The sequence below is a fragment of the Orcinus orca genome, chromosome X, assembly GCF_937001465.1.
Source record: "Orcinus orca chromosome X, mOrcOrc1.1, whole genome shotgun sequence".
Taxonomy (NCBI): Eukaryota; Metazoa; Chordata; class Mammalia; order Artiodactyla; family Delphinidae; genus Orcinus; species Orcinus orca.
The window spans coordinates 47836937-47864333 of NC_064580.1; the positions used below are offsets into that span (position 1 = coordinate 47836937).

The window sequence follows — 27397 nt, forward strand, 5'->3', positions numbered from 1 at the left end:
ATATACATTTCAAAGTAATAACTAGAATTATGACTTATAACATTATACCAGAACATATAAGATTTTTAGAAATTTCATGTAATGTCTGAAACATTTATATTAACATATTTCCATACAAATAACCCAAAGAAAGTTTAGTATTAGTTGTTTTGTTTTTTTATACTGCAGGTTCTTATTAGTTATCAATTTTAAACACGAGTGTATACATGGCAATCCCAATCGCCCAATTCAGCACACCATCATCCCCACCCCACTGTAGTTTCCCCCCCTGATTTCCATATGTTTGTTCTCTACATCTGTGTCTCAACTTCTGCCCTGCAAAACGGTTCATCTGTAACATTATTCTAGGTTCCACATATATGCGTTAATATATGATATTTGTTTTTCTCTTTCTGACTTACTTCACTCTGTATGACAGTCTCCAGATCCATCCACGTCTCAACAAATGACTCAATTGTGTTCCTTTTTATGGCTGAGTAATATTCCATTCTATATAGGTACCATATCTTCTTTATCCATTTGTCTATCAATGGGCATTTAGGTTGTTTCCATGACCTGGCTATTGTAAATAGTGCTGCAATGAACATTGGGGTGCATGTGTCTTTTTGAATTATGGTTTTCTCTGGGTATATACCCAGTAGTGGGATTGCTGGGTCACATGGTAATTCTATTTTTAGTGTTTTAAGGAACCTCCATGCTGTTCTCCATAGTGGCTGTATCAATTTACATTCCCACAAACAGTGCAAGAGGGTTCCCTTTTCTCCAAACACTCTCCAGCATTTGTTATTTGTAGATCTTCTGATGATGCCCATTCTAACTGGTGTGAGGTGCTACATCACTGTAGTTTTGACTTGCATCTCTCTAATAATTAGTGATGTTGAGCAGCTTTTCATGTTCTTCTTGCCATCTGTATGTCTTCTTTGAAGAAATGTCTATTTAGGTCTTCTGCCCATTTTTGGATTGGGTTGTTTGTTTCTTTAATATTGAGCTCCATGAGCTGTTTATATATTTTGGAGATTAATACTTTGTCCATTGATTTGTTTGCAAATACTTTCTCCCATTCTGAGGGTTGTCTTTTCGTCTTGTTTATGGTTTCCTTTGATGTGCAAAAGCTTTGAAGTTTCATTAGGTCCCATTCGTTTATTTTTGTTATTTCCATTACTCTAGGAGGTGGATCAAAAAAGATCTTGCTGTAAAAACAAAAATGATCTTGCTGTGATTTATGTCCAAGAGTGTTCTTCCTATGTTTTCTTCTAAGAGTTTTATAGTGTCCAGTCTTACTTTAGGTCTCGAATCCATTTTGAGTTTATTTTTGTGTATGGTGTTAGGGAGTGTTCTAATTTCATTCTTTTACATGTAGCTGTCCAGTTTTCCCAGCACCACTTATTGAAGAGACTGTCTTTTCTCCATTGTATATCTTTGCCTCCTTTGTCATAGATTAGTTGACCACAGGTGCGTGGGTTCATCTCTGGGCTTTCTATCTTGTTCCATTGATCTATGTTTCTGTTTTTGTGCCAGTACCATATTGTCTTGATGACTGTAGCTTTGTAGTATAGTCTGAGGTCAGGGAGGCTGATTCCTCCAGCTCCAGTTTTTTTACCTCAAGACTGCTTTGGCTATTCGGGGTCTTTTGTGTCTCCATACAAATTTTAAGATGATTTGTTCTAGTTCCGTAAATAATGCCATTGGTAATTTGATAGGGATTGCATTGAATCTGTAGATTGCTTTGGGTAGTATAGTCATTTTCACAATATTGATTCTTCCAATCCAAGAACATGGTATATCTCTCCATCTGTTGGTATGATCTTTAATTTCTTTCATCAGTGTCTTATAGTTTTCTGCATACAGGTCTTTTGTCTCCCTAGGTAGGTTTACTCCTAGGTATTTTATTCTTTCTGCTGCAATGGTAAATGGGAGTGTTTCCATAATTTCTCTTTCAGATTTTTCATCATTAGTGTATAGGAATGCAAGAGATTTCTGTGCATTAATTTTGTATCCTGCAAGTTTACCAAATTCATTGATTAGCACTAGTATTTTTCTCGTGGCATTTTTATAATACTCTATGTATAGTATCATGTCATCTGCAAATAGTGACAGTTTTACTTCTTCTTTTTCAATTTGTATTCCTTTTATTTCTTTTTCTTCTCTGATTGCTGTAGCAAGGACTTCCAAAACTATGTTGAAGAATAGGGGTGAGAGTGGACATCCTTGTCTTATTCCTGATCTTAGAGGAAATGCTTTAGTTTTTCACCATTGAGAATGATGTTTGCTGTGGGTTTGTCATATATGGCCTTTTTTATGTTGAGGTAGGTTCCCTCTATGCCCACTTTCTTGAGAGTTTTTTTTAATCATAAATGGGTGTTGAATTTTGTCAAAAGCTTTTTCTGCATCTATTGAGATGATCACATGGTTTTTATTCTTCAATTTGTTAATACGGTGTATAGCATTGATTTATTTGCGAATATTGAAGAATCCTTGCATCCCTAGGATAAATCCCACTTGATCGTGGTATATGATCCTTTTAATGTGTTGTTGGATTCTGTTTGCTAATATTTTGTTGAGGATTTTTTCATCTATAATCATCAGTGATATTGGTCTGTAATTTTCTTTTTTTTTAGTATCTTTATCTGGTTTTGGTATCAGGGTGATGGTGGCCTCGCAGGATGAGTTTTGTAGTGTTCCTTCCTCTGCAATTTTTGGGAAGAGTTTAAGAAGGATGCATGTTAGCTCTTTTCTAAATGTTTGATACAATTCACCTGTGAAGCCATCTGGTCCTGGACTTTTGTTTGTTGGAAGATTTTTAATCACATTTTCAATTTCATTACTTGTGATTGGTCTGTTCATATTTTCTATTTCTTCCTGGTTCAGTCTTGGAAGGTTATACCTTTCTAAGAATTTGTCCATTTCTTCCAGGTTGTCCATTTTATTGGCATACAGTTGCTTGTAGTACTCTCTTAGGCTGCTTTGTATTTCTGCAGTGTCTGCTGTAACTTCTCCTTTATCATTTCTAATTTTATTGATTTGAGTCCTCTCCCTCTTTTTCTTGATGAGTCTGGCTAATGGTTTATCAATTTTGTTTATCTTCTCAAAGAACCAGCTTTTAGTTTTATTGATCTTTGCTATTGTTTTCTTTGTTTCTATTTCGTTTATTTCTGCTCTGATCTTTATGATTTCTTTCCTTCTGCTAACTTTGGGTTTTGTTTGTTCTTCTTTCTCTAGTTCCTTGAGGTGTAAGGTTAGATTGTTTATTTGAGATTTTTCTTGTTTCTTGAGGTAGGCTTGTATAGCTATAAACTTCCCTCTTAGAACTGCTTTGCTGCATCCCATAGGTTTTGGATCGTTGTGATTTCATTGTCATTTTTCTGTAGGTATTTTTTCATTTCCTCTTTGATTTCTTCAGTGATCTCTTGGTTATTTAGTAACATATTGTTTAGCCTCCATGTGTTTGTGTTTTTTAGGTTTTTTTTCCCTATAATTCATTTCTAATTTCATAGCATTGTGGTCAGAAAAGATGCTTGATATGATTTCAATTTTCTTAAATTTACTGAGGCTTGATTTGTGACCCATCCTGGAGAATGTTTCGTGCACAGTTGAGAAGAAAGTGAAATCTGCTGTTTTTGGATGGAATGTCCTATAAATATCAATTAAATCTACCTGGTCTGTTGTGTCATTTAAACCTTCTCTTTCCTTATTTATTTTCATTTTGGATGATCTGTCCATTGGTGTAAGTGAGGTGTTAAAGTCACCCACTATTATTGTGTCACTCTCGATTTCCTCTTTTAGAGCTGTTAGCAGTTGCCTTATGTATTGAGGTGCTCCTATGTTGGGTGCATATTGTTACATCTTCTTGTTGGATTGATCCCTTGATCATTATGTAGTGTCCTTCCTTGTCGCCTGTAACATTCTTTATTTTAAAGGCTATTTTATCTGACAGGAGTATAGCTACTCCAGCTTTCTTTTGATTTCTATTTGCATGGAATATCATTTTCCATCCCATCACTTTCCGTTTTTATGTGTTCCTAGGTCTGAAGTGGGTCTCTTGTAGACAGCATATATGTTTTTGGATCCATTCAGCAAGCCTGTGTCTTTATGTTGGAGGATTTAATCCAGTCATGTTTAAGGTAATTATCAATATGTATATTCCCATGACCATTTTCTTAATTGTTTTGGGTTTGTTTTTGTAGGTCCTTTTCTTCTCCTGTGTTTCCCACTTAGAGAAGTTCCTTTAGCATTTGTTGTAGAGCTGGTTTGGTGGTGCTGAATTCTGTTAGCTTTTGCTTTTCTGTAAAGCTTTTGATTTCTCCTTCGAATCTGAATGAAATCCTTGCCGGGTAGAGTAATCTTGTTTGTAGGTTCTTCCCTTTCATCACTTTAAGTATATCATGCCACTCCCTTCTGGCTTGTAGAGTTTCTGCTCAGAAATCAGCTGTTAACCTTATGGGAGTTCCCTTGTATGTTATTTGTCGTTTTTCCCTTGCTGATTTCAATACTTTTTCTTTGTCTTTAATTTTTGCCAATTTGATTACTATGTGTCTCGGCGTGTTTCTCCTTGGGTTTATCCTGTATGGGACTTGCTGTGTTTCCTGGACTTGCGTGGCTATTTCCTTTCCCATGTTAGGGAAGTTTTCGACTATAATCTCTTCAAATATTTTCTCGGGTCCTTTCTCTCTCTCTTCTCCTTCTGGAACCCCTATAATGCGAGTGTTGTTACGTTTAATGTTGCCCCAGAGGTCTCTTAGGCTGTCTTCATTTTTCTTTATTTTTTCTTTAGTCTGTTCCGCAGCAGTGAATTCCACCATTCTGTCTTCCAGGTCACTTATCCATTCTTCTGCCTCAGTTATTCTGCAATTGATTCCTTCTAGTGTAGTCATCATTTCAGTTATTGTACTGTTCATCTTTGCTTGTTTGCTCTTTAATTCTTCTAGGTCTTGTTAAATATTTCTTGCATCTTCTTGATCTTTGCCTCTATTCTTTTTCTGAAGTCCTGGATCATCTTCATTATCATTATTCTGAATTCTTTTTCTGGAAGGTTGCCTATCTCCACTTCATTTAGTTGTTTTTATGGGGTTTTACCTTGTTCCTTCATCTGGTATATAGCCCTCTGCCTTTTCATCTTGTCTATCTTTCTGTGAATGTGGATTTTGTTCCACAGGCTGTAGGACTGTAGTTCTTCTTGCTTCTGCTGTCTGCCCTCTGGTGGATGAGGCTATCTAAGAGGCGTGATGGGAGGGACTGGTGGTGGGTATAGTTGTCTGTTGCTCTGGTGGGCAGAGCTCAGTAAAACTTTAATCCACTTGACTGTTGATGGGTGGGGCTGTGTTCCCTCCATTGTTGGTTGTTTGGCTGAGGCAACCCAACACTGGAGCCTAGCTGGGCTCTTTGGTGGGGCTAATGATAGACTCTGGAGGGTTCCCGCCAAGGAATACTTCCCAGAACTTCTGCTGCCAGTGTCCTTGTCCCCACGGTGAAGCAGAGCCACCTCCCGCCTCTGCAGGAGACCCTTCACCACTAGCAGGTAGGTCTGGTTCAGTCTCACCCGAGGTCACTGCTTCTTCCCCTAGGTCCCGATGCACACACTACTTTGTGTGTGGCCTCCAAGAGTGGAGTCTCTGTTTCCCCCAGTCCTGTTGAAGTCCTGCAATCAGTTCCCACTAGGCTTCAAAGTCTGATTCTCTAGGAATTCCTCCTCCTGTTGCCAGACCCCCAGGTTGGGAAGCCTGACGTGGGGCTCAGAACCTTCACTCCAGTGGGTGGACTTTTGTGGTATAAGTGTTTGCCAGTCTGTGAGTCACCCACCCACCAGTTATGGGATTTGATTTTACTGTGATTGCGCCCCTCCTACTGTCTCATTGTGGCTTCTCCTTTGTCTTTGGATGTGGAGTATCTTTTTCGGTGAGTTCCAGTGTCTTCCTGTTGATGACTGTCCAGCAGCTAGTGGTGATTCTGGTGTGCTCGCAAGAGGGAGTGAGAGCACGTCCTTCTACTCCGCCATCTTGGTTCCTCCCTGTCTTCTTTTTTTTTTAAGTGGACATTTTCTCATGCAACATTTAAATTCCTTTAATAATTTTTAAATTATATTTTTGGGTTATTTTCTCTAGGGTTTATAATATACATCTTAACTGTATCTAACTCAGACATATACTAACTTCATTCCAGTGAAATATCAAAACTTTATTCTTATATAGCTCTATTCCCTCCCCGTTTTTTGTGGTATTACTGCTATACATGTTATGTCTACACAAACCCAAGAATACATTGTTATAATTATGACCTTAAATAATCGCTTTTTAAAAAATTTATTTATTTATTTTTGGCTGTGTTGGGTCTTATTGCTGTGCGCAGGCTTTCTCTAGTTGCGGCAAGTGGAGGCTACTCTTTGCTGCAGTGCGTGGGCTTCTCATTGCAGTGGCTTCTCTTGTTGCAGAGTATAGGCTCTAGGCACGCGGGCTTTAGTAGTTGTGGCACTTGGGCTCAGTAGTTGTGGCTCATGGGCTCTAGAGCACAGGCTCAGTAGTTGTGGTGCATGGGCTTAGTTGCTCTGCAGCACATCCCTCCCCCCTTGTTTTTATCTATATCCTGGCAACATAGATGTCACCCCTGGGTGACTGTAAGCCACAAATCGGTCAAAGATTATTCATAAGTCCTCTTAGCCAGTTAGATTTTTACCCTTCACCATTGAAATATGTGTGCAGCAAGGCTGCTATAGTAGTTCAGAGAGTTTACACTTTTTCTGCCTCACATTAAGCAAGGGACTAGTAGTTTGCAGGTTCTGAAACAGGAGGGAAGGGGGCAGGTCACAAACTTTAAAAGAATGACATAGCCCAAGGACACGACATAAACTGATTAGAATCGATTAGGTCCAAGATGGTGGACAAGTCGACTTCCACTAGACTTTGAGCCTCAGTATATGCTCATTGTAACATATCAGCAAGCTAACTGACATACCTACCAGCACTATGACAGTTCTGAGGCCAAAGATCAAAAAGTGGGTGGTGAGCTGGGACAAAGTGAAAGAGTGGCATGGACATATATACACTACCAAATGTAAAATATATAGCTAGTGGGAAGCAGTGGCATAGCACAGGGAGATCAGCTTGGTGATTTGTGACCACCTAGAGAGGTGGGATAGGGAGGGTGGGAGGGAGGGAGATGCAAGAGAGAAGAGATATGGGGACATGTATATGTATAACTGATTCACTTTGTTATAAAGCAGAAACTGACACACCATTGTAAAGCAACTATACTCTAATAAAGATGTTAAAAGAAAAAGTGGGTGGTGGCCCAATTCCTGGGAATCCCAGCCCCTTCCTGAAATAGCTGGAATACTCCTCCCACTCATTAGCCTATGAAATTACCCACCCTTATAAAAACTGACAACCCCATACCCTGGTGCCTTTCTCACCTCTGAGATGGCCCACACTCTGTCTGTGGAGTGTGTTTCTCTGTAAATAAATCTGCTTCTTAACTATCACTTTGTCTCTCACTGAATTCTTTCTGCGATGAGACATCAAGAATCTGAGCTTCATTAAATCCTGAAACCACATGTGTGATCTCAGTTAAAAGACTGTGGGTTTTGGCTGGGTTCGAGTCCTGGCCATGTGGGTTCAAGTCCCAATCTGGGTTTTGACTGGGTTTGAGTCCTGGCCATGTGGGTTCAAGTCCCAGTGTGGGTTTAGGATGGGTTATAGTCTCAGCATGTGAGTTCAAGTCCCAATCTGAGGTGCATGGTTTCAGCTGGCGACCATGAAGGGGCAGTGACAAGGTAAGAAAATGTTGAGAGTTAGGTCTTCGTCCTAGACGGGCTTGTGGGATGCCACAAGTCAGGTGTACTGGGGAGGATGCTCTACCGATGTCTGCCCATTTTTATTGGGCCAGTTAACCCTGAATGCTTCAGGGCTCTGATCAGGAACATAGGTCCTGACCAGAGGAATGATGGCAATCAACATGGTGTGTTACAGAAAGATGGTGTGGAATGGCTATGCTTAGGGACAACCATCAGCAGGTCCAGGACAGAATTGTTGCTGCAGGATTTGGTAATCATCTAGACTCTTCTCCTCAACTCTGAGGTTTTTCTCCTACATTCTATGTTCATTCCTGTTTGAGTTCTTTCTTTCTTTCTTCTCTTAACCCCAGAAGACCTGTGTGGCTGCCAAGATGTACTTCTTATTGACAAGTGCTGACCCTTTATTTCCAACTTATAGCTAGACCAACTCCTGCTCATCGTCAACACCACTGGGGATGCCTTCTGTGCTGTTTCTTTGCAACAACTTTTTGGGCACTATCATCTGGTTGGGAGACTGCCTTGGAAGGGATAACATCTAAAATTATAAGTGCAAATCTTGACCAAATTGCGTGGCTAGAGACATCATCTCAGGCTTGGGTCTAAAATGGGTCAGGCTGCATCAATCCCGGCTGATACCCATCTGGGCCATATACTCCAGGAAAAATTCAGACAACAGGAATTAAAAAGCAAAAAACTTCAGGATTGGCCACAATATGAGTTAGGAAATTTAAAATGGAGTGAAGTACGCTATGTTCAAGTTTTCATGGCCTTGTATCTAGACAATGGAACCCAAAAGGAATCTAAGGCATGTGTAGCTTGGAGGGATAACTCTAGGAAGGACACAGAGGACATTTTAACTGACCCACCCTACGGGACCATGCAGTACACTGGGTGGGGATCGAGGCCATCCCTGAGGCAAATTAACAATGGAATTACCAGGTGAATTCTATTGATAGAGATAGATGGGACCATATGATTAACTGTTTAATAGAGGGTATGAAGAAACTTACAGTAAAACCTGTTAATAATAAAAAGGTGAAAGAGGTCCAACAGGGACAGGACAAAAATCCTGCAGTCTTCAAAGGAAGACTAGTAGAAGCTTTTAGGAAGTATACAAACGTGGATCCCTCCTCCCTCGAGGGACAGGCCCTTTTGGCTATGCATTGCATAGCCCAGTCTGCCCCAGACATCAGGCAAAAAATTCAGAAACAACTGCTGGTCCTCAGACTCCACTGAACGATTTGTTCCAATTGGCTTATTTGGTTTTCAATAATAGGGATATGGCTGAAAAGGCTGAACACACCCAGAGAAATATGCAAAAGGCTGAAATGATGGAAGTGGCTTTGTCCACTCAGAGACCACCAAAGGGGAAGTTGGCTTTTCCAGGACAACCTGGCCCTGGTGGCCCACTAGGCCCACGGGTACCCAGACAGATGCAGTGTACCCTGTGTGGACAAAAGGGACACTGGAGGGAGGATTGCGATTGATGTGCCCTTTGCAAAGAGCCAGGGCATTGGAAGAGGGAATGCCCAGATGACAGAGAGCAAGGGAAGCCCCTCAGCCATTGATGGTTTTGCAATCAGAAGACTGAAGAGGCCCAAGGCCAAAAGTGGCTCTGCCTAGAGATACCATCTACATGGTCATTGATGTGGTGGGCCACTTGATAGAATTCTTATAGATACTGGTACAACCTTTTCGGTCTTAACTCAAAGGATTGGAAACAATAGTAACCATAAGGAGTATGTAATGGGGATGTCAGGGAAGAGGCAAGGGCACAATTTCCTGGAACCCCTTTTGTGCAGCATCAATGGCTGGTTGTTCTTACATTCCTTTCTGTTTGTGCCTGACTGTCCCATCCCTTTAATGGGAAGAGATTTGTTAGCTAAGTTAGGGGCCACTCTGTTTCTTCAGGGGCAAGGGAACCACCCTCATCACCAAATGGTTCTAACAGAAAGTGGAAAGGAACATAAAATTTGAAGCTAAAATAGAAGCCTTAGTAGACCCTGGAATGCGGAATACCGAGGTTCCGGGCTTGGCTGAAGATATCCAGCCAATGATTATTAAGTAAAAAGGGTTATAGAGTGTCTAAATATAAGGTACAAATTTCTTAAACCTAGGGAAGATCCTCAAAAGTGTCTGTAAATAGATTACAAAAAAGGGAGGCCACTGGTCTGACTAAACTAAGTGTAGCTGATATTCAGAGCCTGATAGGAATTTTGGAAGAGGCCTTCTCCCATAAGCTAAGTGAGGGAAAGTAAAACCTTACAACATAGGTGAATGGGTGTATCAGTCCTTTGATAGCATTGAGGTAGCCACCCAATTCTTTGGAAAAAAAAAACTGTCCTTGTTTTACAAATCTAGGCTTTATAGGACCAGAGCTGTAGCTCCAAAAATAATCCAAAACCCACCAATCCTTTTACCCTTCTATTTAAAAGGCTTGTAAGTATTAAACAAAGGGGAAACAAAGTCATCCTAGGAGAAAGTTGCCTGTGCTTTGAGATGTAAATGTCCTACCTGGTCTTCTCAGGAAGCCTTATCTCCACCCTATTTTTAAAATGCAAAGTTTGAAAAACGGGGTAAGTAATTTGGAAGTTGTCAAGGACAAAAAGAAATCCTAAGTGTCTTTTCTGTAAACAGTAGTAAAAAGGGTTTAGCCATCTAGACAAGGGAGCTTGATTTGTTCCATCTGCCAGAAACCCAATTTTAATCCAATCTGTTTTGTAGACATTGCTGTACCTGACTCATGGCTGAAATTTTGGAATGGGAACTATGAGGCCTGTGTGTTTGTTTGTGTGTTTGTATGTATCTATATGTGTGTTGTAGCTGTATGATATTGCCAAAAACTTAATTCATAAAAGAGCTCTACTTAATTAAAGGAAATTAAGCACCTATATAAATACTCAGAAATAGAAAATAATCTGGCCATAATAAATTTCAGGTTCATGTCATATGGAAAATATTCAGTACTAAACTGATATCTGGTATTGAAGGTGGCTTAAGCTTGTTGGTTTGATTAATACAGACATGTCTTTAGAGTCATCAATGTTAAGTATAATACTTCTGTTGTACCTAGGTTTACTAAAGGTCAAATAAGACCTCATTCTATCTGCTACAAATTTGTCAACAAGAAAAGTAACTTAATGTGGAAAAAAAAACTTAAGGAAAGTAAGATGTATGTTTTCAGTAAAAGAAGGTGTGAGGAATGAGAAAAATACTAAGAAAAGAGTTGTGCATGATCAGAACTTTCTATGATTGGATTAAATACAGTTGGGTAAATGGATTTTTTTGGGAGTGGGCTGGGACAAGACTGGACTTGGTGTCTCCCTCCAAAGTTTTCTTGAAATGCTGCTTTTAATAACAGATAGTATGAGTTTCTTTGCCTTTAAGTGACCTGTATTTGCTTTTGAGATCGTTTGTAACTGGTTAAGGAATAAGTATTGTTTCAGAGTGACCTATGACCTTATTTGACCAAGTTTTAAAACTTTTTTTTTTAAAAAGGATCCTTTTTTTTTTTTAGATATTGGGGGTAGGAGTTTATTAATTAATTAATTAATTTTTGCTGTGTTGGGTCTTCGTTTCTGTGCAAGGGCTTTCTCTAGTTGTGGCAAGCAGGGGCCACTCTTCATCGCGGTGCGTGGGCCTCTCACTATCACGGCCTCTCTTGTCGCGGAGCACAGGCTCCAGATGCGCAGGCTCAGTAGTTGTGGCTCACGGGCCTAGTTGCTGTGCGGTATGTGGGATCTTCCCAGACCAGGGCTCAAACCCGTGTCCCCTGCATTAGCAGGCAGATTCTCAACCACTGCGCCACCAGGGAAGCCAAGTTTTAAAACTTTTTGACAAAATTCCAAAATACCAAATTTTAATTAAATTTCTTTTGATTTCCAGCTAACTTTAGGATGCTTTAGAGGGCCCCTGAGGTACCTCAAACAGGAATTATTTAACTAGGATTATTTGGTATGTTAAGTTAAATGTAATCATTCATAATTCTGGTTATTGTGACCAAGTTTCTTTATCAATTACACTGTAATCAGATGTTTAACCATGCCTTTTAAGTCTTCTGTCATTTATAGATAATTTTGTACTCTGATGCTGTTACAACAAGTGCTTCATCATCAAGGAGATTCATAGAAAGGCTATGGAAGCAGTCACAACAGTTCCACATCAAGATGATGGCTATGTGAGGATTCCAGCCCATACTAACTTAAAACAAGGAGCTGTCCTGCCCCTGGGGCCCCTAGATCAGGCATCCAGAGATTTTTACTCCCTGACAGGCAGGGTCAATGCCCCTACTCAGCCTTGAAGCAGTTACAGAAGACAGACCATTGCCCTTCTCCTTCCCATAAGAATATGGGAGTAAAATCTCTGAGAGGGGAATGAAACAGGAAAGATGGGGGCAGGGCACAAACTTAAAACAGAATGACATAGCCGTGTGCGTTCAAGTCCCAATCTGGGTTTTGGCCGAGTGAGTCCCGGCCATGTGGGTTCAAGTCCCAATCTGAGGTGCATGGTTTCAGTTCCTTTTCTGATCATTTCTGAGAAGACATAGCTTTGGGTATTCAGTCTTCCAGTCTGGCAGTAATGAGTTTTAGTTTTAAGCCTGGCTTTCTAGGAGTTGCCTCTGGGTCAAAGGTGGTGTTTCAGTCCCTTGTGCCAGTGAGGCATCTGCTCTGTACTGATGGGTCTTTTTTTTTTTTTAATTTTATTTATTTTTGGCTGCGTTGGATCTTTGTTGCTGTGTGCGGGCTTCTTGTGGTGGCTGCTCTTGTTGCAGAGCATGGGCTCTAGGTGCATGGGCTTCAGTAATTGCAGCAGGCAGGCTCAGTAGTTGTGGCTTGTGGGCTCTAGAGCACAGGCTCCGTAGTTGTGGCGCACGGGCTTAGTTGCTCCACAGCATGTGGGATCTTCCCGGACCAGGGATTGAACCCGTGTCCCTTGCACTGGCAGGTGGATTCTTATCCACTGCACCACCAGGGAAGTCTCTATTGATAGGTCTTTATGTGATTTGGAGAATGCTTTGAAGTCTGCCTCATGTCCTGTTCTGGGTGCTCCTGAGTGAGTGCCATCTACTGCATGCACACACCCTTCCTGATCCCCAGAGTTGACTGTGATCCCAGCAGGGCTCTTCTTGGCTATTTCTTTCCTTGGTTCTCTCTATAAAACTTCTGGATGCTCTGCCATTTTGCTTGTATCATGGAGCTATCAGCCTCCTCTTAATTCCTCACCATCAAGATCCCTATTGTTCTTGACATGCTCTTAGGCATGGAATTTTTCCATGCTGTGTTCCAAATAAAGACAGTCACTTCAGGTAGAGGTATAGAGCTCCTCATTCTTATGGCCTGCTTTTTCCCCTAAGAAGAGCTCCTAGTCACTGTACCAGATCTGGAGCTGCTTTTCCCAGTGACAAGTGACATCCTGCTCTACAAGTGGGTACTGAGGATGGGGGGATGGGTTGGCAGCCCTTAGTCTTTTTTGGCTTGATCCTCCCAGTGCGGAAACTCCTTCTGACATATGAGCTTAGTGGGAATGATTGGGGACCCAAGTACTGTTGGCATGCTGCCCCTGGATTAGAGCTTCTGCCATGAGTGGAGGCTGGGTAAGTGAGCCTCTTTACCACACCTACCTGGACACAGGACTGGGGTTGACAAGAACTGTCAGTATTCCGCTCCCAGGGTGAAACTATAACCCAAGAATGGGAGCTGGGAGGAGAAGGAGTCCTTGTCTTCTTGGCTATGTATGCCTGAGGGTTAAATGATTTTAAAAAGAATTTTCAGTAGTTAAGTTATAATTTTGCTCAGGGCAGGGTTTGCCCACCTCTTTACTCTGGAAGTCCCACTTGTTGTCTTCCCTTTTGTTTTTCTTGTGGTAAGAGATATATAACGTAATATTTACCACTTTAATAATTTTTAAGTGTACAGTTCAGCAGCATTAAGTACATTCACATTATGCTGCATCATCACCACTACCTATCTCCAGAACTTCTTCTTCCCAACTTGAATGTTGTACCTACTAAACACTAATTCCCCATTCCTCCCTCCCCTCAGTCCCTGGAAACCACCATTTGACTTTCTATCTCTAAAATTGACTATTCTAGGTACCTCATATAAGTGGAATCATACAATGTTTGTCCTTTTGTGACTGGCATACTTCACTTAGCATATCTTTAAAGGTCAGTCATGTTGTAGCATGTATCAGATTTTCCTTTTTAAGGTTGAATAACATTCTATCATATGTGTATACCACTTTTGGTCCCTCAATTCATCCACCAATGGAAACAGGTTGCTTCCACCTTTTGACTATTGTTCATCTTCTTCTGGTTCCCTTGTATATAGTAAGTTGTTTCTCTCTTGCTTCTTTCAAGACTGTCTTTCTCTTTTAAACAGTGCTAAAGTGTGGATCTTTAAGTTGTACTACATGGAGGTTTTGATCTTAGATGTATAGATTTATGTTTTTCATCAAATTTGGGAAGTTTTCAATTCTTCTTTCAATTTCTTCATATATTATTTTCTAACTACCTCCCCTCTCTCCTGGGTCACCTGTTATGCATATGTTAGTATGCTTGATACTGTCCTAAGGTCTGTTAGCCTCTTTTCATTTTTATGCATTCTTTTTACATTCTGTTCTTCAGACTGGATAATTTCTATTTATCTACCTTCAAATTCTCTGATTTTTTTCCTTCTCTCAGCTCAAATCTGCTGTTGAGCTCCTCAAGTTAATTTTTCACTTCAATGAATATACTTTTCAACTCCAGAATATCTATTTGATTTCTTTTTGTAATTTCTATCTCTTTATTTAATTAAAGTATAGTTGGTTTATAATATTAGTTTCAGGTGTACAGGATAATGATTCAGTATTTTTATAGAATATACTCCATTAAGAGTTATTACAAAATGATGACTATAAGTCCCTGTTCTATACAATATATCCTTGTTGCTTATCCATTTTATACATAGTAGTTTGTATCTCTTAATCACATAACCATACCTTGCCCCTCCCTTCTTCCATCTCCCCACTGGTAACCACTGGATTGTTTTCTATCTGTGAGACTGTTTCTTGCTATATACATTCATTTGTTTTACTTTTTAGATTCCACAAATAAGGGATATCATACAGTAATTTGTCTTTCTCTGTCTGAATTATTTCACTATGCATAATATTCTCTAGGTCTATCCACATTGCTACAAATGGAAGAATTTCACTCTTTTTTATGTTTGAGTACTCCATTATACATTATACAATACTCCATTATACATTATACAATACTCCATTATACACACACACACACACACACACCCGATATGTTTTTTTATCCATTCATCTGTAGATTGCCATTTTTTGTTGTTGTTGTTGTTGTTTTTTTTGCGGTACGCGGGCCTCTCACTGTTGTGGCCTCTCCCGTTGCGGAGCACAGGCGCCGGACGCGCAGGCTCAGCGGCCATGGCTTACGGGCCCAACCGCTCCGCGGCATGTGGGATCTTCCCGGACCGGGGCACGAACCCGTGTCCCCTGCATCGGCAGGCGGACTCTCAACCACTGTGCCACCAGGGAAGCCCTAGATTGCCATTTTAATTATAATATGTCTTGGTGTGGGTCTGTTTGGGTTCATCTTATTTGAGACCCTCTCTGCTTCCTGTACATGGATATCTGTTTCCTTCTTCAGGTTTGGGAAGTTTCCAGACATAATCTCATCAAATATATTTTTGATCCCCTTCTCTCTCTTGTTTCCTTCTGGGACCCCTTAAAGAGAATGTTGGTATGCTTAATGTTATCTCAGAGATCTCAAACTGTTCTCATTTTTAAAAATTTGTTTTTCTTTATGCTGTTCTGATTGGGTGATCTCCATTAGTCTATCTTCCAGATCACTTATGCTTTCTTCTGAATCACTTAGTCTGCTATTCATTCCTTCTAGTGTGTTTTTAATTTAAGTTATTGAATTCTTCATTTCTGATTGGGTCTTTCTTATATTTTCGAGTTCCTTGTTAAAATTCTAACTGTGCTCATCTGTTCTTTTCTCTAATCCAATTAACATTCTTATTACTAATGCTTTGAATTCTTTAATCTTTATTGTTTATTCCTTTTCATTATTTATTTTTTCAAGGGTTTTCTCTTGCTGTTTCAGTTGAGACCAGTTCCTCTGCCTTTTTATTTTGCTAAACTTTCTCTGTGTCTATGAAATTAGGTGAAGCAGTTACCTATTGTGGTGTTGAAGGGATGTCCTTATGTGGGAGGGCCCTTATGTAAAGTGTGTGTGCCCAATGCCTTTGGTGGGAGGGCTGGATTTGACGTGGATGCAAGTCACCTCTTTCCTCAGGGTGTGCTGGCAGCTATCACCTTGTTGGGAGGTGGGGCTGGAGATGAAGGTGTTAGGGGAGGAGCCTGGTGTGAGGCAGGGCTTCCCCTCTGTTCAGTAGCCATCACCACCTTGTCCGTGTGGGGTTAGGTCCCAAGATGCTGAAGCGGAAGCCCTTAGGATCCAGCCGAGTTGGCTCTGTTCCCTTTAAGTATGTGCTTTCCCCTCTCCCTGCACTGGGACCTTTGCCCCAGAGGGGGCTAGTGCTGAAGGAAGGGGGGCCCGTGTGGGCTCTGGGCTCATGTCAGCTGTAGACAGAGGTCCAAGTTGTCTCCAATGCACTGCCTCTGCAGGCACCAGGAACTGTTTCCCTTGCTCTGTTCAGACGCAGCCTCAGGTCCAAGTCCCCTTTGTTCCTCACATCCAATCATTGCCCTCAGCCTCCGCTGCCCCAGTCCTGTTGTGAAGCCACACCACAGGGTAGGTGGGGCCTGAATTGATTCTCAGTGTGTATGGGGGTGGGTGAGCTGTGGTAGAGTGGCCACCGTTAGAGTTTTGGGCCGCTTCTGATGCACCAACAATGGATGCCACAGGCCCACCCAGACACCCCCCTGGGACTCAGTAGCCTGTGTCCCACATCTGAGCTTTCTCCCTGGTTGTGGCAGCCCTGGATCCAATGCCACGCTGCATCATGGATAAGTGGGTCTGGAGCAGTCGCTGGGCTGGGGTTGGGGCCAGGGCGGTCGTGGGAAACCTGGCAGCCTCTGGAGCAGTCCTCACTCTGCCCTCTCTGCCCTGCCTTGAGGGTAAGCCAGCACGCACATGCTCCTCATGCTCAATCCAGGCTTCCCACAGCCCTCCTGTGGTCCTCCAATCAGTCAAGAGGGCTTGTCTTCCCTGTGTCGGATTCTGGGGCACCCAATCTGTGGTTCAAATAGCTTACTCCCCAGGGCGAATCTCCACCAGTGTAATCTCCCTGTTCCTCTGAGTTCCCTCCCAGGGGCACAGGGCCTGACCTGATTGCTTCTCTTCCCTTCCTACCCAATTATGGGTGAATCTTTCTTGTAGCCTTGGTTGTACAGAAGTCTTTCTGCCGGTTTCCAGTTAGTTTTCAGTGAGAATTGCTCCATATGTAGACGTATTTATGTGTTCATGGGGAGAGGTGAGTTCCATACCTCCTTCTGCCCCACCACCTTGATAGATTTCTTCTATTTATTTATTGCTATTCTCTATTTGATAGGTCTTTGTTATCATACTTTAATTCTTTAAATATGGTTTCCTTTAGTTCTTTGAATATATTTATAGGAGCTGATTAAAAGTCTTTATTTACTATGTCCTATATCCATATGCCCTCGGAGACAGTTTCTATTGACTGCTTTTTGTCCTGAGTATGAGACACACATTATTTCTTTGCAACTTTTGTAATTTTCTATTTGACACTGGACAGTTTTGATAATATACTGAGCAACTCTGGACTTTTGACTCCCTCCCAAAGCAATGTAGTTGCTGCTTTTATATTTGTTTAGTGACATGTCTGAACCAATTCTGGAGAGTCTATCTTTCCTGCAGTGTGTAGCCTGATGTCCTTGCTCAGATTTTTATTTTTACTTTTAATTCGTTTCATTTTTAGGGCTAGCTTCCTAGGAGTCTCTCTTGGATCATCATAACTTATTAGCCAGCCAATGATTAGTCAAAGGTTGTGCATAAACATCTTGGGCCAATAAAGCTTCCATTTTTGCAAAGGGGATCTATATGTAGGTTGGGGCATGCATTAAAAATTCAAGCAGTTTATGTCTGGCTTTTTTTTTTCTTATGTAGGTGTCATGTTCAGCCAGGTATGAATATGTAATTGGGGCTCTAAGTCTCTCCTGAGTCTGTATGCAGACTTGTACATGTACACAATCTTCCAGATTCCCAGGACTATATGAGAGCGTATCCAAGACCTTTATGGTTGTTTTATTGCTCAGATCTCCCAGTTAAATTTTTGGCATGGTGTATTGCAGCCACAGGTAACTGAGATATTTGTCCCCCCGATTGTTTGCCATTGATTTTGCTATTGTTTTTGACAATGCCCTGGGCTTGAGGCTTCTTTTTTAATTTTCATTTAAAAAACTGCTTTCTTGTCTCAAGATCAGGTAAATCATTGCTTGGTTTTTATTCTACCTGTTATCTTTTTTTTCCTTAAATTTATCTCTATAATCAATTTATCTAGAATTTATGTGTGGTAGGGCTCTAACTTGATGTTTTCTCCTCAGACACCAACCCAATTTTCTCAACAATTATTAAAAAGTTCATCTATTCCTCATTGATTTGTGAAGCTTTCTTTAGCACATTTTAAGTTATTATGTGTCTAGGGTCTTAGTATTAGCTGCTCTAACAATGACCTGTCAATTTTTGTGCCAGTATCATATCATTTTAGTATACATTTATAATACATTCTGGCTTTTTTGTTGACGTCATTTGAGCCAAGACTCCACTTACTGATCTTTAAAAAAAAATTTCAATCTATTCTTACTCATTTGCTTTTCCCAACGAACTTAAGAATTATTTTGTCAGGTCAACAAAGACTAGTTTTTATATACCTTTACTCTTTATATACCAGGATGGCACATGGTTAACTCAAATATTCTATTACGTACAGCTGGGAATGAATCTGCTGCTTCTTAATAGAACTGTTTCTCTGAAGAGACTCTGCAACTTCAGCCATGAATCTAGAGAAACAACTTTGTTCAATTTCATGTTCTATTTCCAGAAAATGGTTGAGATTGTAAAGAACCTGTGCTAGAAATGGTAGGGCCTTGGTACATGGTTCTCCTCATTCAACAGGGCTGCATCCCACCCCTAGAAGCCTGACAGAGTTCCTCATTATCCTTCCCTCCTCAGTTGTGATTATTATATGTATAAAGTTTCTGCCTTCCTCCAACTGTATCAAGCTTTCCTAGTAGACTCTCATTTCTCTAGGCCAAATGTCCAAGAGCTGCACCAACTTAAGCTTTAGCCACAACTTGCCCAGCAGTACTTTACTTTCATGAGAGGTATCTCTTAACTATAGTTACTAGAAGCAATTGAGGAGTTTAGATTACTAATACTCAATCAGGGCATAGTTCAGTGTTCCTACCCAGTCTTTTTTTTTTTAATTATTATTTTTTTGGCTGCGTTGGGTCTTTGTTGCTGTGCACGAGCTTTCTCTAGTTGCGGAAAGTGGGGGCTACTCTTCATTGCAGTGAACAGGCTTCTCATTGTGGTGGCTTCTCTTTTTGCAGAACATGGGCTCCAGGCACGCGGGCTTCAGTAGCTGTGGCATGCGGGCTCAGCAGTTGTGGCTTACGAGCTCTAGAGCGCAGGCTTAGTAGTTGTGGTGCATGGGCTTACTTGCTCCGTGGCATGTGGGATTTTCCCAGACCAGGGATCGAACCTGTGTCCCCTGTATTGTCAGGTGGATTTTTAACCACTGTGCCACCAGTGAAGTACCCTACCCAGTCTTTACATTGATGGGCAATGCAGTACTTAGGATAAGTTAAATTTCATTTAAAGTTGAATTTTAAATTTCCAGTAAGACTTTATGTTAATTTTTAAAACTGCATTTTTCTACCATTTTGCCTTTTAAAAACCATAGGAAATGCAATCCCTATCAAACTAACACTGGCATTTTTCACAGAACTAGAATAAAAAATTTCACAATTTGTATGGAAACACAAAAGACCCCGAATAGCCAAAGCAATCTTGAGAATGAAAAATGGAGCTGGAGGAATCAGGCTCCCTGACTTCAGACTATACTACAAAGCTACAGTAATCAAGACAGTATGGTACTGGCACAAAAACAGAAATATAGATCAATGGAACAGGATAGAAAGCTCAGAGATAAACCTACGCACGTATGGTCACCTTATCTTTGATAAAGGAGGCAAGAATATACAGTGGAGAAAAGACAGCCTCTTCAATAAGTGGTGCTGGGAAAACTGGACAGGTACATGTAAAAGTATGAGATTAGGACACTCCCTAACACCATACACAAAAATAAACTCAAAATGTATTAAAGACCTAAATGTAAGGCCAGACACTATCAAACTCTTAGAGGAAAACATAGGCAGAACGTTCTATGACATAAATCACAGCAAGATCCTTTTTGACCCACCTCCTAGAGAAATGGAAATAAAAACAAATGGGACCTAATGAAACTTAAAAGCTTTTGCACAGCAAAGGAAACCATAAACAAGACCAAAAGACAACCCTCAGAATGGGAGAAAATATTTGCAAATGAAGCAACTGACAAAGGATTAATCTCCAAGATTTACAAGCAGCTCATGCAGCTCAATAACGAAAAACAAACAACGCAATCCAAAAATGGGCAGAAGACCTAAATAGACATTTCTCCAAAGAAGATATACAGACTGCCAACAAACACATGAAAGAATGCTCAACATCATTAATCACTAGAGAGATGAAAATCAAAACTACAATGAGATATCATCTCACACCAGTCAGAATGGCCATCATCAAAAAATCTAGAAACAATAAATGCTGGAGAGGGTGTGTAGAAAAGGGAACCCTCTTGCACTGCTGGTGGGAATGTAAATTGATACAGCCACTATGGAAAACAGTATGGAGGTTCCTTAAAAACCTACAAATAGAACTACCATACAACCCAGCAATCCCACTACTGGGCATATACCCTGAGAAATCCATAATTCAAAAAGAGTCATGTACCAAAATGTTTATTGCAGCTCTATTTACAATAGCCAGGACATGGAAGCAACCTAAGTGTCCATCATCGGATGAATGGATAAAGAAGATGTGGCACATATATACAAAGGAATATTACTGAGCCATAAAAAGAAATGAAATTGAGATATTTGTGGTGAGGTGGATGGACCTAGAGTCTGTCATATAGAGTGAAGTAAGTCAGAAAGAGAAAAACAAATACCGTATGCTAACACATATATATGGAATCTAAGGGAAAAAAATAGGTCATGAAGAACCTAGGGGTAAGACGGAAATAAAGACACAGACCTACTAGAGAATGGATTTGAGGATATGGGGAGGGGGAAGGGTTAGCTGTGACAAAGTGAGACAGTAGCATGGACATATATACACTACCAAACGTAAAATAGATAGCTAGTGGGAAGCAGCCGCATAGCACAGGGAGATCGGCTTGGTGCTTTGTGAGGGGTGGGATAGGGAGTGTGGGAGGGAGGGAGACGTAAGAGGGAAGAGATATGGGAACATATGTATATGTATAAGTGATTCACTTTGTTATAAAGCAGAAACTAACACACCATTGTAAAGCAATTATACTCCAATAAAGATGTTAAAAAAACCAAAGGAATTGGAAGTTGGAGAGACTTGGGTTCAAACTCTTGCACAACCCCTTATTAGTTATGTAATCTTTGCCAGTCACTTCTCTTTGAGCCTTTGTCTCCTCTTCTATAAATGGAGATAAATAATACTTTTCAGCACTATTATGAGGATTAATAGCATCGTATACAAAGGGCTGACTTAGCACAAGGTCAGGTACGTAGGATGTAATATTATAGAATGTGTTCTTGATTATTTTGTAAACACTGATAACTGCCTTATGCTGTAATAATGATCTTATATATGAGTTACTGACTTTCACAGGGCAGTTTCCCCCTACACTAAAAGACTTCAGATGGTGCTTCTTCTTTTGGGGTGTTTAGGTCTTTTTAAAAGTAATCTTTATATCTTTTCCCTTGCTTTTAGGGAGTAACCTATCACTTATAATTGGTATCACTGGGGCTGGTTCTAAGAATAGCTCTTACTCCCTGTCTCACCTCCCTTGAATTTGCTACTACTGATCTGTTGTACACTGGGAAATCAGATGACCAAATTGTCAGAAATGTGTCTAAATTAAGGATAAATAGGTTGAGCAGAAGACTAAGGGGTTCTTTTCAGGGCAAGCATATAGAACCTATTAGAGCATAGTCTTTGTGATAGCTATTAGAGCTATTAATAAGCCATTTTAACTTACTTTCATGTTTTGGATGTATTCCAAAAAACCCAGAGAATCAAACAAATGGGAACATGAGCTATTACTATACTTTTGAGAAAAAAGGTAAAACATATAATTCAAGAGTTAATATGTGATAATGTAGGGCTGTGGCCCAGGAATGTGTTAAGGAGCTAGGAGGAATGAATCCTATCCATTATTCTTATTGGGAAGACTTCTTAAGTCACCAATCTTAATGTCAAGGCAGTTAGAATATTAACACATATTAAGAATCTATTATGTGATAGAGCCTCTGCATACATTATCTCAATCCTCAAACAGCTCTGAGAAGTAACAATCATTACACCCATTTATGGTGAGAAAATGGATACTCTGAACAGGGGTCCCCAATACCCGGGCCGTGGACTGGTTAGGAACCGGGCTGCACAGCAGGAGGTGAGTGGTGGGCAACTGAGTGAAGCTTCATCTGCCGCTCCCCATCGCTCACATTACTGCCTGAACCATCCCCCCCATCGCTTGCATTACCACCTGAACCACGTCCCCCAACCGTGGAAAAACTGTCTTCCACGAAACTGGTCTCTGGTGGCAAAAAGTTTGGGGACTGTAGCTCTAAAAGGTTAAAGTGACTTATCCAAGCTGAAAAGTGCCAGAGCCAGAATTCAAACTAAGGTTTGTCCAGTTTCAAAGCTCAAAGCTCTGTAATCCTCTGGTGACTTGTAGGGACTGACTTCCTCTTTGCACAAAAACTTACTCTACATCAGCAAATAAACAATGTGTAAAAAACGTGTAAAAAAGTAGAATGTGTAAAAAACGTGTAAAAAAACAGAATACCATTGACAATCACAATAATATATATCAAGTACCTAGGAATTAATTTAAAATGCAGAAGACCTCTATGAAAGAAAATTAACTCTATTTAGGACATAAACTTCTGTACATTTGAAACTAAAATAATACTGTAAATCAACTATACTTCAAAAAATAAAAAAACATAAAGAAAGAGACCTGAATAAAGGGAGAAGTAAACTATGATCTTTGGATGGGAAGACAACATTATAAAGATGTCAATTTTCCCTAAATTAATCTATAAATCCAAATCATTGACCAAAAAACCCGACAAGATTTTGTGGAAACTGGACTAATTCTAAATTACATACGGAACAATAAAGATTCATGTGAGCATTTGGTGCCACTGGGGCTCCCAAGTTCCAAGTAGTCATATCACCTCTGTGCCTGGTGCTCACAGGGGCAGACCCGAGAGCTAGAAGGCAGCCTCAGGACCAGACTCCTGTGGGTGGGCCACCCACAGAGGTGGGGATAAAACGAAAGCTGAACCCCAGGGACAGGGTGACCAAGGAATAAGATTGAAAATCTTTCCATCAACTGTACAAGCTGCAGATTAAATCCCCATGATCAGCTAGGTAGACCCTGCATCTACGGAATATCTGAGTAGACAATGAGTGTTCCCACAAATGAAAATGGTCTAGCTCTGGGAGCTGTGGACTTTTGGGGGAAAACACATGCAGCAATGGGTCAGATCAGAGTCTAAGTGGTCCCCACAGGGCCCACAGCAGTTCCAGAGACCAGCCCACAGGCACAGGAGGGCCTCTTGGGGAGGTGGAGTTGGGCTGTGGCTCACGGTGTGTGCGAGGACACTTACAGCAGAGATCCCAGGGAAACATAATTATTACTATTAATATTACTATGCTTTGATTCATTCGGTCATTGCTTCTGGCTTTTTTGTTTGTTTTTCATTTTTTTCTTGCTTTGTTTTTGTTTTAGTATATTTTCTTAAATTTAGTCTTTTGGGATCTCTATGCTTTACAACATATTCACTTTTATTTTTATCTTTTTAAAATATATTTCTATTTTTACTTTGCTTTTCTGTTCTTCTGTGTTCTTTTCCCTTATTTTTTTCTTCTTCTTTAATATATTTTTCTTTTTTATATATATTTCCATTTCTACTTTGCTTTTCTGTTGTCCTGTGCTTTCTCCCTTTTTCTTCTGTTATTATTTTTTAAAGTCATTTTTATCAGTTTGTTCTGTTTCCTTTATTCTTCAGGTGGCACAAAACTTTGGTATGTTTTTTAGGTTATGTGTTTTTGTTAGTTTTAATCCTAATTATTTGATTTCGTTTTTGAGTTCTTCTATTTGTCTGGTTGTTTTCTTGCTTTTTGTTTTATTTGGCTCTGCTTCAGTTTCTTTTATGTGTGTGTATGTTTCCTTGTTTCTGTTTTTGCTTGATTTTGTTTTTACCATTTCTCTGGGATTTTGTCTTTTTTTTCTTCCTTAAGATATTTTCTACTTTTTTTTTTTTAATATTTCTAAATCTACATTGCTTTTCTGTTCAGTCTTCTTTCCCCTTTCTCTTTTCCTATTTTGTTTATCATCTTTGTCAGTTTGTTTTGTTTCTTTGCTTCATTCTTCAGTTAGCAGTCTGCTTTGGTTTTGTTTTTCAGTTATGTGTTTTTTCTCAGTTTTCTTTTTAATTGTTTGATTTCATTCTTGGATTGTTTCGCTTGCCTGGTTGTTCTCTTGCTTTATGACTTATTTGGGTCCATTTTTGTTTCTTCTGTGTGTGCATGTTTCCTTCTTTCTGTTTGATTTTACTTTTTACCATTACTCTGGGGTTTTCTTAGTCTTTTTTTAAAATCTGCTTTATTGCTGGGACGAGTGACTTGTGAGGTCTTGGTCCCTCGACCAGATGTTGGGCCTGAAGCTCTGGGGTGGAAGCACAGAGTCTAGGGTGCTGGACCACTAGAGAATTTCCAGCCCCAGGGAACATTAATCACCGAGAGCTCCCACGGAGGCCTCTATCTAAATCCAAGACCCGACTCCACCCAGCTGTCAGAAGATCCCAGTGCTGGACACCTCACAAAAGACAAAAAACAAGACAGGAACACAAACCCACCCATTAGCACACAGACTACCTAAAGTCACACTAAGCTCACAGACACTCCAAAACACACCACCTGAAGTGGCCCTGCTCATCAGAGGGAAAAGACTCAGCTCCACCCCCTCAGGACGCAGGCACCAATCCCTTCCATCAGGAAGCCTACACAAGCCACGGGACCAACCTCACCACCAGGGGCAGAGGACAGAAACAAAAGGAACTACAACCCTGCAGCCCAGGGAAAGGAGACCTCAAGTACTGTAAATTAGAAAAAATGAGAAGACAGAGAAATATGCAGCAGATGAAGGAGCAAGGTAAAAACCCACCAGACCAAACAAATGAAGAGGAAATAGGCAGTCTACCTGAAAAAGAATTCAGAGTAATGATAGTAAAGATGATACAAAATCAAGGAAATACAATGGAGAAAATACAGGAAATGTTTAACAAAGACCTAGAAGAACTAAAGAGCAAACAAACAAAGATGAACAACACAATAACTGAAATTAAAAATACTCTAGAAGGAATCAATAGCAGAATAACTGAGGCAGAAGAATGGAAAGTGAGCTGGAAGACAGAATGGTGGAAAAAACTGCTGCAGAGCAGATTAAAGAAAAAAGAATGAAAAGAATTGAGGACAGTCTCAGAGACCTCTGGGACAACATTAAGCTCACTAACATTCGAATTATAGGCGTCCCAGAAGAAGAAAAAAAAGAAAGGGTCTGCAAAAATAGTTGAATAGATTATAGTTGAAAACGTCCCCAACATGGGAAACGAAATAAGACAATCAAGTCCAGGAAGTGCAGAGAGTCCCATACAGAAGAAACAGGATGAGACACGTATTAATCACACTAACAGAAATGAAACACAAAGAGAAAATATTAAAAGCAGCAAGGGAAAAGCAACAAATAACATACAAGAGAATCCCCATAAGGTTAACAGCTGATCTCTCAGCAGAAACTCTGCAAGCCAGAAGGGAGTGGCAGGACATATTTAAAGTAATTAAAGGGAAAAACCTACAACCAAGATCACTCTAACCAGCAAGGATTTCACTCAAATTCGATGGAGACATTAAAACCTTTACAGACAAGCAAAAGCTAAGAGAATTCAGCACCACCAAACCAGCTTTACAAGAAATGCTAAAGGAACTTCTCTAGGCAGGAAACACAAGAGAAGGAAAAGACCTACAAAAACAAAAACAAACCAATTAAGAAAATGGTAATAGGAACATACATATCAATAATTACCTTAAATGTAAATGGATTAAAAGCTGCAACCAAAAGGCACAGACTGGCTGAATGTATACAAAACAAGACCCTACATATGCTGTTTACAAGAGACCCACTTCAGATTTAGGGACCTATATAGACTCAAAGTGAGGGGATGGAAAAAGATATTCCATGCAACTGGAAATCAAAAGAAAGACGGAGTACCAACACTCATATCAGACAAAATAGACTTTCAAATAGAGAATATTACAAGAGACAAGAAAGGACATTACATAATGATCAAAGGATCAATCCAAGAAGAAGCTATAACAATTGTAAGTATCTAGTCACCCAACATAGGACAACCTCAATATATAAGGCAAATGCTAACAGCCATAAAAGGGGAAATTGACAGCAACACAATAATAGTAGGCGAATTTAACACCCCGCTTATACCAATGGACAGATGATCCAAACAGAAAATAAATAAGGAAACACAAGCTTTAAATGACACATTAGACCAGATGGACTTAATTGATATTTATAGGACATTCCATCCAAAAACAACACAATACACTTTCTTCTCATGTGCACACAGAATATTCTCCAGGATAGATCACATCTTGGGTCACTAATCAAGCCACAGTAAATTTAAGAAACTGAAATTGTATCAAGCATCTTTTCTGACCACAACGCTATGAGACTAGATATCAATTTCAGGAAAAAATAATTGTAAAAAATACAAATACATGGAGTCTAATGAAGACACTACTAAACAACCAAGAGATCACTGAAAAAATCAAAGAGGAAATCAAAAAATAAATAGAAACAAATGACAATGAAAACACGATGAACCAAAATCCACGGGATGCAGCAAAAGCAGTTCTAAGAGGGAAGTTTATAGCAATACAATCCTACCTGAAGAAACAAGAAACATCTCAAATAAACAACCTAACCTTAAACCTAAAGCAATTAGAGAAAGATGAACAACAGCAAACAAACAAAAAAACAAACAAAAAAACCCCAAAGTTAGCAGAAGAAATCACAAAGATCAAATCATAAATAAATGAAAAAGAAAGGAAGGAAACAATAGCAAACATCAATAAAACTAAAAGTTGGTTCTTTCAGAAGACAAATAAAATTGATAAACCAATAGCCAGACTCATCAGGAAAAAAAGAGAGAAGACTCAAATCAACAGAATTAGAAATGAAAATGGAGAAGTAACAACTGACACCGCTGAAATACAAAGGATCATGAAAG

At 40.0% G+C, this 27397-nt stretch overlaps 1 protein-coding gene across 13 annotated transcripts in view; it reads right to left on the bottom strand.

The window, feature by feature from the left end:
* Positions 1-27397, bottom strand: part of FAM120C (family with sequence similarity 120C) — a 330565-nt gene that overhangs the window by 224807 nt on the left and 78361 nt on the right. Inside the window, exon 11 of one of the 13 annotated variants that reach the window (XR_007474745.1) lies at positions 26007-27087. The exons of 10 other annotated variants lie outside the window; for them this stretch is intronic. The gene's annotated coding sequence lies outside the window, so the exon portion shown is untranslated. Of the gene's footprint in view, positions 1-21240; positions 27088-27397 lie in introns of those variants that run through there. 2 more of the 13 variants (XR_007474742.1, XR_007474740.1) reach the window with 2 other exon arrangements.